We start from the raw sequence: 18,380 nt of genomic DNA on the forward strand, positions 1-18,380 counted from the left end.
CAGAACAGCATCCATTGTATCCAACATGGGATTTCATGTGTAAATGAGGCACAACTAAGTCAGATTACTAAATTACACTTCTGTACATTGTATTGAAACTCATTTCCATTACAATCATATTAATGTAGCATTGACATATTTGATATAACTTAAACATCATTATTCATCATTATTATTTTTCAACGAAAATATAAACTCAGGAAAAAATGCTACAACACTATGCAAATAGGCAGAAATAGGAGCACTAGTAGCTGCTAAACCCTCGCAAAAGCAATTATTAAAACAAACAACAGAGAAGTGGTAAAAAGCAGGTGGTGGGACTGTGGGCCAGCTATGCGACTGGGATGCAGCAGATAGGCAAGGTTGAGAGAAGAGCCATGCTAAAACAGAAATGAAAAAAAGAATTCCCTATTACCAGCAACTAAAGGATACAATAATTCAATCGAAATAGTGGCAGTACATGAATGCCCAGGGGTGTGAAACACACAAGAATCGGGGAGAAAGGAGCAATGAACTGAAATGAGTAAGAAAGTCATCCATTCATGAGCAAGGGACTGATCCAAACCCACTTTGGTGAGATATAAAGAACTCATAGGAACATACCCTTATGTGATGAAATCTCATTTTATGTGTGCATCTGCACTTTGGCTGAATGATACAGATTTTTCTTGATAATCCCATGCTCTAAAATATTCAGATCACCATTATGAGGCCTAATTAGAAAACTTTGTTCAATTGTAAATCAATTATTTTCTTCGAAATGTGGGTATGTAATTGAGATATGTCTTGGAGTATTGAATGCATCCATCGCTGCACTACACAAAAACTGTTGTAAGCCCAAACCATTAAAATGTGGCTAGGAAATCTCGTGGAATAGAGTTTGAAAACCACACATATATGTGTGGGCGTTTACAAACATATTGCACTGTACCTTCTACATGCATCTTCACATCTAATGTGCACCTCAGTGGAATTAGATGTGTGGGATGGTGTTCCTTTTTCAAAAGTTACAAACATGAAAAGGAAAGATGCTTACAGGAAAAATTTTTAAAAATTATTTGTAATAACTATAATTGATTTGAGCAAAGACAGCCAATACCACAATTGTTTTATCCCTACCTCTGTGCACTATACATACACAAGGACATACTGTATTAAACATGTATGAAGATAGTAAAACCATATTCTTGTTACCTACACATACGTAAATGGCACACACAAAGTCATAAATGTTTGTGAATCAAAAAAACTCTCAAACTCTCACTTGTGCCCTGCCACATCTCACGAGGGGAGTTTTAGCTGGATGGCAGCAGCATAGCACTGCATTTCTCTGTTATGGTACCCTCCCTTCCCCAGATTTCCAGGGTGGGGTTACTTGGGATCATGAAGGGGATATGACAGTGCCTTATCAGCACTTAGCTCTAAAGAAGTCACTTCCAGGGTGTGATCAAACGGGGCTTTTAGTACCAGCTCCTTTACATGACTTCCTTCTTTAGATGTCACAGCAAAATCCACCCTATCAACTCTCTTTTTTCAAAAGTGGTCCAATTACTTGGCCTTTCTAATATTCATGTTTTGACACTGGATTGCCCCATATGTTCTTTGTGGTTGCAGTTATGCAGCTGGGTTTACAAGGCAATCCAACATACTTGATGTTAAAATATCAAGCAAGAACAGTGCCCGGGGGAGGCATAGCCATAACACCCATGCAAGCGTTTCGGCTGCTGCCCCAGGTGAAAGCAACATGTCCTCTTCATCCTCTATGAAGGTTGCAAGCCTGAGCTGCTTTAAGGCTGGACTGGGTCACTCCACCTTCGTGGGAGGTCATTTCACTAGACTGGTCAGCAGATAGGGCCCTACCCCTTATAACCCAGCTGCATTTGTTGCATCAGTTGAAATGTCACAATGTATCCTTTATGTTTCTTGTTTATTCAGGGAGGCAGCCTCGTTACGTTTTTCCTCATCACTGCAAGCTTGTAAATTAACTCATTACCTTGTCTAAATAGCCCTGCAACATACGTTTCTCCAGTATACCAGTTTGTGCTGCCTTTTATCTTTTTTTTATTTTTATTGCCACTCTTCATGGCCCTTGTTCTGTTGACTACAACACTGATATGAAGTAAACTGGGCTAGTTGTGTGGATATGAGATATCATCAGCACTGTGTGATGATGTAAAACAGCTCATGTACCCTTTTCTAATGCAGCTAGTAAACTGTAAAGAATGCTCCTGTATGCCTCTTTCAGAACACTCTGCCAACCAAATCCACACCACTAACCGTTATGAGGGCATCAATTCTATGTTTCCTCTGGTTACTAATTTGGCCATGTTTTGCATGATGGTTTACCAGGTCATGGTTTGGAACAGTAACTTAACAATGTTTTGTGCTTTTGTAAGCTGTTAGCACGGCTGACTGGGCATTCGTCAACTCGATTAACAGAACATATTTCTAATCAAATCAAGAGTAAACTTTATTTTACATGAAAAAAGAGGATAAGAACTCGACCCTTTGTAATATGTCGTTGTTGGAGGTCGTTAGCCACAATCATTAGTCGTATTCATTAACTTCATCTCAAGAAAATAATGCAAGTTCATCCAGAAACGTCTTGTTAATATAAGTTTTCATTTTCTTGGCAGGTCGTGTTTCATCTTAACTTCTAATATAATCAGTAGTTGTGCTTCTTTTGTTCTTTCTGCTTGAGAAATTATGTGGCGTTTCTGGTAGCAAGTCTATTAATTGTAATTACTTACACAGTAACAAACATGCTTCATGATATATTCATCAATATGACATATAAATTTAATACAATTGAGCCGGCTGAAGTATTTTCTAGAGGCAAAGCGACTATTTCAATAAAGTAGGGCTCAGCTGCTAATCGTTGTATAAATACTTAGAGATTCAATAAAAATCCCCGTTTATCCGTTCTGCAAACGCAATACTACAGTGTAACATCTAACAGTTTTAAATCATATTCCAGTGATTGGGAAATAAATTAGCAGATAAGTGTGTATATCAGTATGCATCGCGAGCAGTCACTGTATACTATATGGAGCTAAGGGACCTTTGTCCATATTATAGATCAGAGGGCAAGCAGTTCTCAGACTAATGCGGAAGGTAATCAAGTCTCTTGATTGCACTAATTCTGCAAGCAACTGTACGTTTGGCAACTTTTTCACAAAGATACATTGATATAATTCACTAATTTATATAATAATGAGGTAAAACATTAAAGAAAGTATTAGCATATATGTGAAAACGTAATATACACTATAGTTATATCACATTATGAATTTACATTTCAAACATTCAATGTACAAAGAGCTAGATATTTTGATGGGACAGTCTTCGGACAGGAGATATATGGGATAGGAGAAACATTTCATATACAAGTCGTTAGAACTAAGCCTGTATTAAAATGTATTACTTGCATGACAAGCAATAGGGATGTGGGATTAACACCCAGAATGCAATGCTTGGAACTGCTAAGCCAATCAGAGCATATTCTTTGCAGACAATAACTGCAAGACTAGACCTGTGAAGGACTCATTCTCAAGCTGCTAGATCTCTGAACCTTTGGAGTGCTGGTGTGTCCTATAATATAAAAGCCATCAGGCTGCACTGAACAGGATCCCTTGTATATTTTTAGTAGTATTTCTGAAGTGTGAACCTAGCTGGCTAGTAATGGAATGCTGCACAGGGGACTCTCATGTGGGAATGCATTGGGGTTGAGGGGTACAGAGTGAGAAGGAAAGGTGGTGGAACAAGTGACTAGTCAGCCTTTCTGAGGTTGTTGTACTTTTCAGAGTCTTCTGAATTGTAGGAGAGTTGGTGTTTTCTGATGTTGGGCGGAATGTTTCTCTGGGTCTTGAGGGTGGAGGCAGAGAAAGCTTGTTGTCCTGCTTTCTCCTTCTCAATGTTTAGTCTCTAATCTGGTGAGGCCGAAGCTCCTTGTCTGGTATTGACCTCAGATCTGGTATTTCACATTTCATTGGGTTCACTACGCATGCAAGAGAGTTCCATACACTTAATTACAAAACATGGATTATGATGGCTATTGGACAATTAGTAGGGCATAGACATGATCATTATATAATATTATGGAATTTTTCATTTCTTATGAATGCAAGCTGATATTGTTCTGTAGACATTCCCTATGTAGAGGAACAAAATGTGTTGGCTGCTTTGTGACTCTGCCTTACATGAAATGAATGACTTATTCTGTGGGCCATATATCTTTTGGAACAGAGAGGTCTGGATGAAGAACAGCACTGGAAGCTTGTATAGAAACCTTTGCTGACAGATTTGAGCTCAGCCCAAACCTTTTGTAACACATGTGTTTGAGTTAGTGTTGATCAGTTAGTGTTGTCGCAGTTGGATATCAGTGATGGTGTGGATGACCTCTTTGTCCATGTTTCCATAACCACCTCCATTTTTAGTGGACTAGTGGCTGTTGACTCTGTGCACTGGAACCCTGCTAAATGGACCCCAGAGTATGTACTCTGACCCCTAAAACATGTTGAATTGGTAAACTCTTAAATGGCATTGTTCACTTACCTATGAGTGCCTATTAAATAGTACAAAGCTAACCCTGGACTTGTAAGTTAAATGCCACATGTGTACTACAGCACCCATTGCACTACCCACACAGTAACAATGTCAACAGGACCTCTGACCTACCATTGTAGCCTGGCTGTGGCTGTTTTAAACTGCAAATTCGACATGTCAAAATAAGCACTTTTGAACAACCTAACCTTCCTTTTATATATTGATAAGCCCCCCTAAGCAGAGCTTACTGCTGATAATGCAGGGTACATGGTATATAAAAGTAGAACACATAGAAGATTAAGGTTAAATACGTCCTTTTAGAGAAAAAGCCCATAAAGCTATTTTTACTGTAAGAAGGTTGGATGTTCCACAGGAAACATTGGGTTATATTATTACATATAATAATTCTAAGTTTGAATAGGAAACACCTAGAATTGTAATTCAAATACTCTTTTTAAAGTTATTGAAAATCCTATCCAATGGTAGCTCAATGTTTAATAACTATTAAGGAAAAGGTAATTTTAGAAAGTTAGCTTTTCCCTGTCTAAATCCTCTTGCATGAACTCCAACTGTCACCTGACAGCTGAATACCTACCTTGATGAGGTGTTAAAACTGCTCACAGAGCAGGGCAAAGGTCTTGGCTGTATGTGGCAAGACGTCCACCTCAGATGTGTCCAGGAACTTGAAGAGTACTACCCTTGTACAAGCAAATGTTAGCAAACACCTGGGCTGTCAGGCAGGCAGGCACCAAATCTTAGTGGGAGAGGAGCTGCTTCCAGAACTGGTATGAAGTAACCACAGGGGAGGAGGTGCTCATTTCCAAAGCCACACTTTTGGGTGGGCATGCAGGGTCCGCACAATGGGTGAAGGGTTTCACCCTCTTGGATTTAGCTAGAGAGGGCCAATGTGGACTTATTTGCTGCATAGGAAGTGCAGCAAAAATAGGGAGGGTGCCCCTGGGACATTTTACCCTATTTATTAGGGAGAGGCCATGAGTTACCTCTAGCCAGAGGCTGAGGCCAGGCATAAATCTGGTACTCACAATAACCTCCCTAGAAAATGTTGGACTTCTAGAAGAACAGAAGAAGGACTGCATTTGCTGCTTGAGATCTGAGAGGAGACCCAAAGGGTTGGACCTGCTCCTCGTACCCAGGACAAAGAAGTGGCTAACGTCCTTTTAAGTTACAAAGATACAACAAGCTAAAATAGGCCTTTCCTGCATTTCCCAGCTGACCAGTTCCAACTGGACCTGTCCTGGACCCTGCTGTTGAATTCTGCTGGAGTGAGGCTTGACCCCAAAATGCTGTTCAGCGGTCATGGGACCCTTGGCTGTGTCAAAGTGCATTTCTCCTCACATTTTGAAATACCAGGGATTTAGAAACTTTTTAGCTCCAAAGACCTCCAGAGGACCAGGATAAACCTGCCAAGTTAATCTGACAAAGGTGCACTGCCCCCGGGCTAAAGATTCAGGTTGCTCCTTTGCTGAGCTTTTCGGCTGCAGCAAATCTATTTCAGCATGTAGCAGAGAAGGTATCTAGCTTTGAGGAACCCTATTTTGATGCAGTTTGCAGCCATGTCCCGCTGGAGGAATCTGGGCTTCGAAACATGTAATAAGTACAAAGTTAGAAACTTTCACCAAGGAAGAAACCAAAGATATACAGCCTGCAAGAGATCCTCCTTAGTTGAAATTTGAATTTCTTCTGTTTGGAACTTTGCTGTTAAAATCCAGCAGCTTCACCAAGACCCCATCCGACCGATCTATTGAAGGACCACATAGGTGTTTAAACTACTTTTTAGCACCACACACCTTGGCTCTAGGAGGTTCCAACAGCTCTGAGTTGTTGACAGAAAAATAAATGTCCCTGAACTTGTTGTCGTGAAGGAATTGTTCAGAGGTAAACTAGGTTAACCTGTAATTATAATCCCTGTGAGTTGTCACTGTGAGAAATTGGGTCTCTACTTGGCAGAGGCTTGCACCCTGTCCAAGTAGGAACCAAAATCCTAATCAGGGTAAGTCAGGTACACACCCTAAATTAACCTGCCCTAACCCTCTAGTATCTTGGCACCGAGCAGTCAGGCTTAACTTAAGCAGCAATGTGTAAAGTATTTGTAAAACACTTAATTACAGTAACACAGTGGAAGACACCACAAAAAAACTCCACACCAGGTTAGAAAAATAGAGAATATTTATCTGGGTAAAACAAGAGCAAAGCAACACAAATCCAGTATGTAGATCCTGAGAAATATTAAAGATTTAGGTTAAAATAGTGAATAGAAGCACAAAGCGACAATGGTGGTTATCTGGTTACGCTGGACCAGGACAAAGTCACAAGTTCAGGCTGACCACAATAGAGGTGGGCCTGCTAGTAGGACCCAATTGGGCCACCTGAACACAATACCTTAAATCCCGCACTGTCTGCGTGGCATCGTTTTGCAAGGCTTTACGCCATCCAGCATCACTTCAAAGAAGCTGTGAGGTGAAGCTTTGTGGGTTTTAGCGTTGCTTTGCATTGATCCCGGGGAGCTGTTTTGTGAGGCTTTGCAGGACTTGGTATTGCTTTGTGTTTCTTTGCAACGGTTCCAATGAAAACCACAGAAGGCACAGCACCTTGTGCCCACTGCCAAGGGTCCAGAACTGGGGTGGCACCACTTGGTAGGCTAGACTCACAGATGGCAGAGTCCAGGTTCTATAGCAGGTGAGTCGGAGCAGTCCTTGATGTCCCTGAGACTGCAGAAGAACATGGGGAAAACCAAAAAGCCCTTGGAGATTCTTGGTTGTAAGGATGAACAGAACAAGTCCAGTCCTTCTCACTGCCAGACAGAAACAGCAAGCAGCAGGCCAACACAGCAAAGGAAGTATCACAGTAGCAGTCCTTCCTACAGTCCAGCAAACATTAGGGCAACTCAGCAAAGCTGTTGCCAAGTGGCAGTCCATCCTGGCACGACAGCAGTCCTTCTTCCTGACAGAGTGTCCTTGTTTCCAGTAGATATCTCCTTTTGTGGGGTTTTGGATTTAGTATTTATGCTTTGGTGTCCTGGCTGGGAGAAGCTTCCTGGGGCAGGCTTTTGAAATGTGCAGATGCCCTGCCTTCCCTGTCTGCCACTAAGCTGGCAGGAGTGACAATACTGGGTCATTAAGCCCTATTGTGGGTAGACGGGGCAAGTCCAGTCAGGTGTAAATAAGGCAGTACTAAGCTCCACCCCCATGCAACCAGTTATTGGCCCATTAAGGCCCATCAGGTCACACCTAATCACCTATTGTGTGTGGCTGTCTAGAGGGAATGTACAGAGCCCAGCTGTCACCCAACGCAGGTGGATTCAGAGGCAGGCAGAGACACGGAATGGTTAAAGCAAGAAAATGCCAACTTCCTAAAAGTGGCCTTTTCAGACTTACAATTTAAAATCCAACTTCATCATAAGCTGTGATTTTAAATTGTGAGGCCAAAGGAACCAAACTCTGCATTTCTATATTTTCCCAATTGAGAGTTACACTTAAAAGATGTTTTAAGGAAATCCCAATGTTATTGTATGGGATTGATAGGCCTTGGAATAGTAAAAAACTAATTTAGAGGTTTTTCACTACCAGGACATGTTAAACTTAAAAATATATGTCCAACTTTTTAAATACAGTGCACCCTACACTTGGTGCTAACTAGGGTCTACCTTAGGAGTGACTTACATGTAACAAAGAGGAAGCTTTGGGCCTGGCGAGTATTTACACTTGCCAGGTCAAAATGGCAGTTTAAAACTGCACACACAGGCTCTGCAGTGGCAGGCCTGAGACATGTTCAAAGTGCTACTGTAGTGGGTGGCACAATCAGTGCTGCAGGCCCACTATGAGCATTTCATTCTCAGGTCCTGGGCACATAGAGTGCACTTTACTGGGGACATACAAGTAAATTACATAATGCAAACAGGATTAATATAATTCTAAAATGTTTAGTGGAGAGAGCACATGCACTTTAGCACTGTTTACTAGTGGTAAAGTGCCCAAAGTCCTGAAACCAACAAAAACAGAGTCAGACAAAGAGAAGAAGGAAGGCATAAAGTTTGGGGATGACCCTTCAGAAAGGGCCATTTCCAACAGTCACTTGTATTACTCTTCCCACTAAAAAGAACACAACAAACACAAGACCTAAGATATGTGAGAAACAGCACGAAGACACATGGAATCACTTATGCCTTTCAGTATAAACCATCAGAATGGAAATGTGTGAGATCTACCTCCTCTTTTCTGCTGTCCACCAATGTTCAACAGTGGATAGTTTCTACTCCTGTATAGTGTTGGCCATGCACAGCACATAAATACTACAGTTGCTGGTCTGAACAGTTTGACTTGGGAAGAAATAAATCTGGCACTTTGTGACATTCTTTATGATTTCTAGTTGCCCCAGTCTCACCCCACACATTTAACCCAGTAATGTATACCTTTCTAATATCAGAATTAAGGTACCTTCTTTACTTCTGCCTTTCACAGATATATTTTGGGCCATGGGAGAACCAATGGTTGAAACCTCTTCCTAAGTATGTCACCTCGGGATGAAGGGTGTTTTAGTAGACAAGTCTAATTTTTTATTTGTGACCCATTATCAGTGAAGACAATTACTGTAGATGCACCCAATTCCAAGTTCTGCAAAGTTACAAAACCTGACTGCTCACAATTTACTGCATTTTTTCAAAATGTTTACTGGCCTCAGTAATTGAGAAACCATTAAAGATTCTCAAAAAGGCTAACAAAATGGAGGCCATGTGCTGCAATGAAAACTGTCCCACTGCTGTGCATTGCCAGAAAAGGTAGCCATTTACAGTGTTTTCAATGGTGAGGTGTTCTTTTCTTTCATCAGTCTTGGGAGTTCCAGCATGGGACCTCTGGGTTTGGGGAACACAAATGACCTGACTATGAGGCTGCAATTGTACTTCCATGTTGTAACCCAGGGAAATAAATTCCTGGCATCCTGTAAATGGTTTGCAGGACATCCAGGAGCAGGAATTGAGCCAATTTTAATTATGGCATCTTAGAACAAATTTTGGATCTTCATATAGTATGACATTTTCTGAATTATGCTAGCTTGATTGAAATTCTCGCTGAACTTAAGCAGATAATTTAAACCTTGCTTTATTAACTAGAGTTGTGCGTGATGTGCCAAATGTGCAGCAATTATATACAGGAAAGCAAACACCATGTACCTAAATACAGTTATCATATGTAAACAAATATCCTGACATTCAATTTGACATTTCCAAGCTCCAAAATAACGCTTCTTATGCTGTCTCAAATGCCCACAAAATGCTCAAATGCTGAGCCATAAACATCAAAGACCGAGGCATATCTTTAGTTGCCATGCTGTAAGTTAGAACACCCAGACATAAACTTAAAATTCCAGGCACATCCTTGAATGCCTAGCCTCATTTGAATGTCCCACATAGCCATCACATACCCAGTTACAGTCGGAATATCCATACACAGTCTCAGGTTCCCAGGCACATTAATCAGATGCAAAGCATAGTTTCAAATGCCAAGGAACTGACTAGTATATAAATGCTCAACATTAATACAACCACCATTGCACACAGCCTTTTCCCCTGTGGTCAAACCCCTCACATGCACCCAATTCCACACTGAATACAGCCTTTGGCCATGCACGAAAGGCGTATGGTGTGTAAATGGGTGAGATTTTTTTTTTGTCATTGGGCTTCAGGGTACCAGTGGATTAACGGAGAATCTACGTCCCTAGATATCTATATTTTATTTCCCTTAATCACTCTGAAACAAATACACCGAATTACACCAAATAACAAAATTAGATCTTTCTGGACCAAGAACTACCTTTCTGGTAATTTTGGTGTGAATCCATTCCACAGTTTGGGCTATAGTTATGTTCTAAAAATTGCAAAATCCCCATGGACATAACATGAGGAAAAAGTGCTGTTGGGACCCTCCCTTTTTCCACGGCCCCTGCTTGAGAAATCACCCTAAAACTTTCCAGACAGCAGATAAAATAATTAGTGTAGAAGTTTTTAAATTTTTGTGGAGATTCTTCAAACGGTACCAAAGAAAACAAACATTCCTCATCTATGGAAAAAGTATACATATATATTGTTCTCAGATTTCTTTTTGCTCTCTGGTTTTGGCACTTCTTCACAACCTCAGTGTCCTGTGTCCCATGCAGGGGGGCAGTGATAGCCATAATTTAACATTTGTTTTAAACCAGGTTTGTATTTTATTAAGTTATTTGAGTTTGGTCCATATGTACTCTGCCACTGATGTGAGCTTTCGCACTGATACAAGATCATACATTACTGAATGAATTGTCTTTTTACTATTTCAGTCACAGATTTTAAAAGTATTTCTGTGAAAATGATGCCAAATGTCAACTGATCGTTTGTGGACGCGTATCGTGAAAGGTATAGTTGTAATTTGTGACATTTTTGCTTGTTTTATGTTAATTACTTCTCCAAACTACATCTCAGTTTTATTCTCTTGGAGCTTTTCTCTTCTTCTTTGGCTTCTAGATGTTCTGTTTTTGTATCCTCTTAAATTACGAGTAAATTGCCATGATATCATTACCTTCTGGACCTGTATTTCAATTTATTACATTTTTATCAATACGTCGGGTTAATGAAATGTGTTACTTTACATGTGTTTCTTTATTTCTTGTCAGGTAATACATGTGATATGTTGACACCATTATCAAAAACATAGATTGAAATGTATGTGGACAAGCCACTCTTGGATTCCTTGCATCTTTCCCATAAGGTTGATGGGAGAAGGAAAATAAGGAGATTAAAGTTTTTTTTAAGAGAGTAAGAAGAAGATTTGGAAAACAGTTTTGAGAGATTGAACGTTCAAACTTCATTAAGACACTGGATGAATAAACACATTTGGTGCATCACTGTCGGGAGAGAACCCAATATATGATGCAGATATCGCCATTTGCGAGGCATCTGGCAGGCTTTCTGATTTCAAATGTGTTCCTACCACAGTGATTTTATTTAAGGGGAACCTTAGACCATCTTGAGGAGCTTGGGAAGGAACAGCAACATTGCATGTTGCAATTTCCTTCCATCTTTTGCTACTTTCCTGGACTTTTCAGCTCCACTGTGTGAAATGTTGCTGTCTGTTAGCTTGACACAGATAGACGTGTTGCCTGGAGTTGAATGAGGGATAGACTTTGTTCTTGAGGAGCAGAATCTCTCTTTCCAAGAACAATGTCTTTGGCTGTTTCAATCCTACCACTTCAAAAACATTGTACAATTTCAGCAGGGTCAGTAAAGAAGGCAGCTAGATTTTCCTTACCTGAAATCACCTCGCACAAGCTTTTAATGATATAACATCTGTGGCGTCTCTTGAATAGAATGTTAGGTGGAATATTCAAGGCCACAGATAAAGGGCAATCGTAAAGAGTGCCTGTGTGTGTACGTGCTTAAATGTTTAAATCTGACTTTGTATCTGATTGTGTGTATATGTATTTTATATACACATATATAGAGGCATAAATATATACAGAAATACATACAAAGTCAGATTTAAACATTTCATGCAGAACAACTGTTTGTAGTGAAGACAGTTGGGCAGTTTGGCACATTAATGTGTGTGTGGCAAGGTGGAGCTTCCTGTGGTGGTGGGGCCCAACGCGGTTGGGGCAGGACAAAGAGGTGGGGCATGGTCCCCTCCTGGCCATTCTGCTAAAGATCCCAGTGCATGGCATTGTGACAAAAGGGATGGGGTCTAATGGGGTCTAGTTAGGGGCATACTCTTATTAGTTGATGTCTACCCTATGATATTATTTTAGCTTGCAAGGTGACTTGCAAACCTTTATAGGCGAAGAAGAGAAGATTTTATTTCCTCATGCTAAAGGCAAACTACATTAATACTTCTTTCTAGGGCATTTTTCTGTTTTGATGCCCCTCTACCAATGAAAATGTTTATTTTATGATTAGAATATTGTTTAAATGCGACCATTTGGCACATTTAGAGAAGGATGTCTAACTGCAAGATTTAAATTGTGTTGTTATAGTTATCTGTATCAGTAGTAAATACCACAGGAACCAATGGAAACAATGTGAGAATGCAGAGAAAAAAATATAATTAGCAAAATGCAGTTCGTATCAAAATAAGACTTTGTTTGCTATAAAATAGAACATCAGGTCTAACTAAAGAAAGAATTCTCCTTCACATGCGAGGAGTCTTTATTATAACAATGAATTTTATTTAATAACACACAGATAATCCTTAATATCTATAATGTTAAAACTTAAAACTTGTCAGTCCTATTGGCTTTGCCAATAGTTGTTATCTATTTAAGATAAATGGGTAACAACAATGTTTTGTTATAAATAATTAAAATTGAAAATGTTTCAATTCTGAAACTGTGAGGCTATGAAATAAATATTATGAAGGCCTGTGAAAGGAGTATGGCACTCAGTTATGTGTGCTTTAGGTTTGGTATGTATGCGCTTTTTCTCTACACATCTCATCCATCTGCACACTTTCAGTCTCCTCTCTTTCCTCTTCAGCACCCCCTTTTCACTCTTGACTGAATTAACTTTCTTGCATCTCCCTCATTTTTCCATCTCAAACATACACTGCTCTCATACACATTTAAGCACTTTATTTCCTTTTGCTTTTGCCTTCTAAATATTTTGACCTCTTTGCACAACCTTCGCACACATTTACACTGAATTTCAATTGTAACTGGAATACTTGACCATTGATCTCTGTGCTCTGCAGAGATGCCACCACACTGGCAGGCACTGTGCTTTGGCGGTTTCAGCCTCAGTGCCAGCAAGCTCAATCACAGCCCTTCTTAAACACCTGGCAGGAGTCAAAGAATGCACTATACTAAAGTAATAAGATGCCCGAAAAAAATACAGAAACACAGCATGATGAAACAGCTAACTCCCTTGGGGAATGGAACATTAAGAAAAACGTGAAAAAAGAGAAGACCGAAATCGATGACGCACATTATCTTAATGTTTTTAACATTCATTGTTTGCAAACCAATCCATGTTTTTGGCATTAATGTTAAGGGCATAAAGGTAGGGGCCTGTTTTAATGCCATACAACAGACAGCTACTTTTCCTGTAATCACATATTTCTCACTTTGAGCTTGATTCAGATATGTGGATAATCTTTGCAAGGGAAATCAGAAACCTGCTTGTCTATTGGAGCAATATAGCAGCGCCATTTCGGAAGGGACCACTGATCTTCAGCCAGGTCCTGGGGTGTCAGAGTAGAGGAGGTTAAGGGGACAAGGTGTCTGAGCAGAATATAAATAACCAAAGATTAGCATTACAGAGGAAAAGTCACTAACCCAGAAGTGCTTGCATTCACTCCTACTGTTTGACAAATGGGAAAGGGCGGGATCTATGCATGTGAATGACGGATAGCTGCTCTCACGCAGGAATGAAGACTCCAACGCCCAAAAGCATGATCCTAAAAGTGTCACTGGCCTACAGTGGATATCACCATAGACCACAATGAAAACAAAGGGCTTTAGAAAGCTAAGCCCTGTGTCATGCGTCACAGTGCAGAAAAGTTGATTTACTGCCTGGCTTCCGTCTTCTACTTCAGATCGAGGCGAGCCAGGCAGCCTAGGAATGGCAGCCCAGAGTTAAATACATTGATGTGTTTAGAGATACAATTGTATCTCTAAACAAATTGATCTATTTAATATTTTTTTTATTGTAGTTGTGCAGGGATTTCACTGGGGCACAGCCCCTTATCTCTAAAGAAGAAACTGCCCTTTCTAGTCTGGTAAAATCAGTCTAAAAATAAATTGTGCATAATATTTGCACCAATAACATTTACACTGTGATATATATATTTTGCCTTATCAATTCTATTTCATCTACATCATATATCCATTAATTTGCTACAATACCCTACAATGTATATTGTTATAAATGGGGTCTTTGGTTGTAAGTCAGGTTACCCCCTGTCCAAGCAAGGACCCTCACTCTAGTCAAGGTAAAAGATAATCACCATCAGCTAATCCCCGCTCACCTCCTTGGTAGCTTGGCACGAGCAGCAGGCTTAACTTCAGAGTGCTCGGTGTGAAGTATTTGTACCAACACACACAGTAACTCAATGAAAACACTATAAAATGACAACACAGGTTCAGAAAAATAGAAAATATTTATCTAAACAAAACAAGACCAAAACGACAAAAATCCACAATACACAAGTCAAGTTATTACTAAAAAATGTAATTTTAAAAACAATGCTGACGCTGTTAGTGTCAAAATGTACCTTGGGTGCGTCAAAAATAACCCTGCATGGGCGAGTGTGCGTCAAAGAGGGCTTGCGATGCGTTGATTTCACTCACAAGTGAGACCTTGCGTAGTTTCTCCTTTAGTCGGGTCGGCCTGCGTCGTTTCTTCTCTCCGCAGGAGTGCGATGCGTCGATCCGGTCAGCACTCTCGGGTCCGGGCAGGCTTTGCGTTGTTTTTACCAGCGGTGTTTGCGTCAGAAATTCAGCCGCACGATGGTCCAAAAACCACGCAGCACGGGTTGCGATCTCACCAGCCTCTGCCAGTGATGCTGGGCGTCATTTCTCCAGCCACGGGCGTCGATCTACCAGTCTCGTTGCAGGCGAGCATCGATTTCCAGCCCCGAAGCCAGCAGCGCATCGATTTTTCAGCTACAGATCAGAGTTGCGTCGATCTTTTCCCTGCACGGCGGTCAGTGCGTGGATTTCTCACTCTTGGGCTGCCAGCTTCTCTTCTCAGGGTCCAAGGAACTGGATGGGCACCATTTGGCAGGGCAGGAGTCTCTCCAGAGGCTCCAGGTGCTGGCAGAGAGAAGTCTTTTCTGTCTCTGAGACTTCAAACAACAGGATGCAAACTCTAAATCAAGCCCTTGGAGAGATCTTCACAAGAAGGAAGGCAACACAAAATCCAGTCTTTGTCCTCTAGCACAGGCAGAAGCAGCAACTGCAGGATAGCTCCACAAAGCACAGTTACAGATAGGGCAGCTCTTCTTCCTCAGCTCTTCAGCTCTTCTCCAGGAAGAGGTTCCTCTTGGTTTCCAGAAGTGTTCTAAAGTCTGTGGTTTTGGGTGCCCTTTTTAAACCCATTTTGCCCTTTGAAGTAAGCCTACTTCAAAGCAAAGTCTCTCTTGTTTGTGAAATCCTGCCTTCCCCAGGCCAGGCCCCAGACACACACCAGGGGGTTGGGGACTGCATTGTTTGAGGGTGGGAAATGCCCTAAATGCCGACTCTGGAACAATGAAGTCATGGGCATCGAAAGCGGAACAACGCTTTCGTTAACCACAACTTTGTTGTTTTATGCCTTAACCACGCATGTGCTGAACCACGCACATGCGTTTTTAAGGCACAAAACAAGGGAGTCAGCTGAGGAGGAGGACGTGATGAGTCAGGTAAGTGGGGCGGGGGTGGGGGGTTGGGGATTTAGTTTTAGCGCAGGGGCGGGTGCGGGGGTGGAGGGGTTGGGGTATTTGTAGTTTTAGGGGTGGGGTGGGGGGGTTGGGTTTTAGTTTTAGGGGAGGGGGCATTGGGGCAGTTTAGGGGCAGGGGAGGGAGGGGTATTTTTAGTTTTAGGGGCAGGGGTGGGGGGTCGGGATTTTAGTTTTAGGGGCGGGGGTGGGGGGTCATGGGATTTTAGTTTTAGGGGCAGGGGTGGGGGGTTGGGGCTTTTAGTTTTAGGGGCAGGGTGGGGGGGTTGGGTATTTTTAGTTTTAGGGGCGGGGTGGGGGGGTTGGGGTTTCAGCTTTAGGGGAGGGGGCATTGGGCGGTTTAGGTTTAGGGCGGGGAAGGGGTATTTTTAGTTTTAGGGGCGAGGGTGGGGGGTCGGGTATTTTTTTGTTTTTGGGGTGGGGGGTCGGGCAGTTTAGGTTTGGGGGAGGGATATTTTTAGTTTTAGGGGCGGGATGGGGGTCGGGTATTTTTAGTATTTGGGGGTGGGGGGTCGGGATGGTTTAGGTTTTTAGGGGTGGGGTGGGGGATTGGGGTGGTTTAGGTTTTAGGGGTGGGGGTTGGGGTGGTTTTAGGTTTTAGGGGTGGGGTGAGGGGTTGCAGTAATTTCAGGGGTGGGGTTTGGCGTGGTTTTAGGTTTTAGGGGTGGGTTGGGGGTTGGGTAATTTTAGGGGTGGGGTGGGGGTGTTGAGGGGGTTTTAGGTTTTAGGGGTGGGGTGGGGGCTCGGGGTAGTTTTAGGGGCGGGGGTGTTGGGGTGGTTTTAGGTTTTAGGGGGGTTGGGGTAGTTTAGGTTTTAGGGATGAGTGACCACTCCTCCTCTCCCTCCTAGCACAGATAGCTCATCAGGAAATGCAGACTACACCCCAGCTCCCTTTGTGTCACTGTCAAGTGAGAGGCGCAACCAGCCCAATTGTCAAACTGTCCCAGACAGGGAATCCACAAACAGGCAGAGTCACAGAAATGGTTTAAGCAAGAAAATGCCCACTTTCTAAAAGTGGCAATTTCAAACACACAATCTTAAAATCAACTTTACTAAAATATGTATTTTTAAATTGTGAGCTCAGAGACCCCAAACTCCACATGTCTATCCGCTCCCAAAGGAAATCTACACTTTAATCATATTTAAAGGTAGCCCCCATGTTAACCTATGAGAGGGACAGGCCTTGCAACAGTGAAAAACTAATTTAGCAATATTTCACTGCCAGGACATATAAAACACTTTACTATATGTCCTACCTTAACATACACTGCACCCTGCCCCCTGGGGCTACCTAAGGCCTACCAAGAGGAACCTCTGCCTGGAGAAGAGCTGAAGAGCTGAGGAAGAAGAGCTGCCCTGCCTGTGACTGTGCTTTGTGGAGCTATCCTGCATTTGCTGCTTCTGACTGTGCTAGAGGACATAGACTGGACTTTGTGTGCCTTCCATCTTGTGAAGAAATCTCCAAGGGCTTGATTTAGAGCTTGCCTCCTGTTGCTTGAAGTCTCAGGGACAGCAAAGACTTCTATCTGCCAGCACCTGGAGTCTCTGGAGAGACTCCTGCTCTGACAAGTGGTGCCCTACCCAGTCCCTGGGCCCTTGAGAGGAAAACTGGTGGAAGTCCAAGGAAATCGACTTCAGACGACTTCGGACCGACGCCGCTGCTGAATCCGGTGACGCCGCCTGCAACCGACTCCGTGATCTTCACTGGAACATGACGACCTTTGCAGGCCCGACGCCGCTGCAGCCCCACTGAAGTCCGCAACTCCGTGGAAGTCACCACACCACGTCGTGACCAACGCCGCTCGAAGTGCGCGGATTCAACGTTTTGCACAGATGCCACGATCCCCAACTTCACGCATCGACTTGTTTTCACTCTTCACCAAAGGTACTGTACTTAGGGGTCTACGCGACTCCATGTCCGGCGCCGCTGGTGTCGGATTGTTGGGAACGACTCCGTCACGACGCCGTGTTAACACCTCATTGAAACATTTTGTGTTTAATCTTTACAAATTCTTAACTTGACTTGTGTATGTCGGATTTTTGTCATTTTGGTATTGTTTTGTTTTGGTAAATATTACCTATTTTTCTAAATTGGTGTGGGATTTTTCTGGTGGTGTTTCACTTTGTTACTGTTTGAAGTGCTTCACAAATACCTTAGACATTGCCTCTTGGTTAAGCCTGAATGTTTTTGTGCCACACTACCAGAGGGTTGAGCATAGGCTAATTTGGGATTTGCTTGTGTTTCACCCTATAAGAATTGTGGTTTTCTAGCATTTCTCAAAGTGGAGAGAGAAAATGGAGACAGTGAGGCCTGTTCAGGGAAAACTCTAGTTAAGTCTACACAATTAAATAGCTTTTAGGTTTTCCTTCATTGTGAGAACCATGGACTTCTAAACAATATCTTAGGGGTGACATATG

At 42.1% G+C, this 18,380-nt stretch overlaps 1 protein-coding gene across 1 annotated transcript in view; it reads left to right on the top strand.

Moving 5' to 3' along the window:
• DAB1 (DAB adaptor protein 1) overlaps positions 1-18,380 on the top strand; it is a 3,348,596-nt gene that overhangs the window by 1,552,009 nt on the left and 1,778,207 nt on the right. Inside the window, exon 4 of the mRNA XM_069232585.1 lies at positions 10,876-10,951. The gene's annotated coding sequence lies outside the window, so the exon portion shown is untranslated. The remainder of the gene's footprint in view (positions 1-10,875; positions 10,952-18,380) is intronic.

This window comes from Pleurodeles waltl, chromosome 4_2 (assembly GCF_031143425.1).
Source record: "Pleurodeles waltl isolate 20211129_DDA chromosome 4_2, aPleWal1.hap1.20221129, whole genome shotgun sequence".
Taxonomy (NCBI): domain Eukaryota; kingdom Metazoa; phylum Chordata; class Amphibia; order Caudata; family Salamandridae; genus Pleurodeles; species Pleurodeles waltl.